Below are 2,593 nucleotides of genomic sequence, written 5' to 3'. Positions count from 1 at the left end.
GGATCGAGAGTAGGCGCTTCTACTCTTGATCTGTATGCGCCTCCGAAGTTAACTTCGGAGATAACTCAATTACCAACCCTAGAACCTAAGCGGTTCTTGAGAGATCTGCATTGTGGGAAAATCAAGCAGATCTGCGTACTCGTCACAGAGGACGATTACGTAACCGACATTCGGTCAGCGGTAATTTTTGCAGAGAACGAACGGGTTCTCAGCAGCTCATCGATGGACGAAAGTGTCCTCGATGTGAAGACTCGGATTGAAAGATACAGTACTCAATCTTGGGAGTCACTCAAGGGAAATCCTCTATACGAGGATTTAATAGAATTCAGGGATGTATTCCCTGAAGCAGTTCCATGCGAGTTGCCTAAGGATAAAGGCACTCGACATGAGATCGAGCTCAAACCGGGCTCGAAGTACTGTGTCATGAAGCAGTGGCCACTGCCTCGTGAACAAGTACTTGCGATCGATAAATTCTTTACTGATCGAGTAAAAACGGGCCATGTAAGGGAGTTAACCTACCCACATAGCTCTTCAACCTTCTGTGTGCGAAAGGCCACAGGAAGTTGGCGGATAGTGCACGCATTCAACAAACTGAATGCTGCAACAGTACCGGCTCAAACGCCGATACCTTGAAAAAACGTAATCATAGATATTATGTCTATGAGTACGATCTTCGTCTATGGATCTGATGGATGGGTTCTATCAAATCCTTATGCGTGAACGGGACATCCCGTACACAGCAGTGAGCACCCCCAGTGGAATGCTCTGGAATTGGCTAGTGATGCCTCAGGGGCTTAGTAACGCCCCTGCAACATTCAACAGATGTGTAACAGATCTGTTGAGACCGGTGCGGGATTTCGCACCGAGTTATTTTGACGATGTATTCGTCCATAGCCGGGCTATGGACGGCACGACGGACGTGGAAGTTCTTAAAATTCACGTTCGTCAGGTTCTTAGAGATTGCTTGGTCTAGCGATTCTAATTCTAGCCGGAAGAGGTGGATCTTTACAGGACCGTCTGCAAGACCTTTATTAAACACAATTACCTGTGTTTGTTCATCTATTGGATGACTCATGATACAACTGACCAGTATCGTGTATGTTGGGCATAAGCGTGAATGTCGCGCTTGCTTCAAATCCAGGAGCTCGGCTCGAGCCCTGAATACGGCACATGGCGCCTCAAATGTTTGTCTAAGCCTTGTCTTAAACACCTCATACGACCCAAAGGTTAATGGGTCGTGAAGCTTAAGCCCCAAGGTCCAAGATTTGGCACGTCCGGCTAAGTTGGACATGCCAAATTTCACTTTCGCGCATCATTGATACGACGAACTTCTATGGTGTCGTCTTACTCGACGAACCATCTTAAAAGGGAGTGCCTTAAACTTAGATATTAGCAGGATATACATGATGCTGTCTCAACAGCTCCAACTGTTAAGCACCCTGTTTTTTTCAACACTTCTGTATGATGAGAGCCTTGCTGGTTAAGCAAGCTTATTCTCTCTTGGGCCCCGTCGAGTTCGTGTTAAATGAGCTCTGCTATGGCCGCATACTGATCGTCTCTGCCCAGAGTAAACAGCATAGCGCCAACAGCTGGCACACTTTCGACCGAACTCATTCGTTCAATCGCTCACCATTCGAGGTCGCACAAATGAGGAAACCTCTCACGCGTTGCGTGATAACCTTCTTGAGGGAGTTCGAAGCTCCCTCCTTCTTCATCTAACATGTCCATGTTGAATGGAACGTGCATGGGCCGTTGAACGGACTTCGAAGTGCTACCAGGTGAAGCTGGGCACCTTTCACTAGTACTGGTTAGTACTAGCTAACCTTACACTGATTACAGTGGAGGTAGGATGCCTCGAAACTTCACGTACACTAGAGTACAGAGGAAGGATTCTAGGTAGATAAAGTCTTTAACTACCACAGAAAATTCAATGGATTTAGAATAAGGTTAATGAAAAACTGTATTAATATAATTTGTTTTTTACGTCACGATTTTCTCTCTACTACCGAACTTAGTATTTTAATATCTCGATAAGTATGGCGCCTCTTTGCACACCGCACAATCATGTCTTGAAACGATTGGCGGGGTTATTCAGACTTAAATCAATCAATAAATAGAGCTTATGTCTTATTGCATCACTAAAACCAAATTTGGTATTATTAGAACTGTTTTAGTCAAAATTTGCACTTTTTGTTAATTTTCTCTCATAGAAAATAATATTTATTACTCGTTTAGCAAATAATAGTAATGTAACGGGACACCGCGTTACGTAGCTGCCCAATCCATCGGGAGAATAGACAGAGTGGTCATGTAACGGGCTAAAGCTGTCCTAACGGTACACAGTCCCCGCAAAGTACACTTGATACACTTAAGGGGATGGTCCATTACTGAATTATAGTAATGAGACCCAGCACTCGTGTGTGGTGCACATTTGTGACCAACCCTTGTGTATGTGATGCACATGGGCGCATTCACATTAGGAGGAATGACGGCTAGTGTAACGGGGTGTATCGTTACATGAAATTAACACTTAAAGGTTGTTAATTAATATATTATCTAAAAGGTAGATAATATTTGGAGGATATTACTTTAT

This window comes from Bremia lactucae, linkage group LG9 (genome assembly GCF_004359215.1).
Source record: "Bremia lactucae strain SF5 linkage group LG9, whole genome shotgun sequence".
Classification (NCBI taxonomy): domain Eukaryota; phylum Oomycota; class Peronosporomycetes; order Peronosporales; family Peronosporaceae; genus Bremia; species Bremia lactucae.
This window is presented reverse-complemented; position numbering follows the sequence as displayed.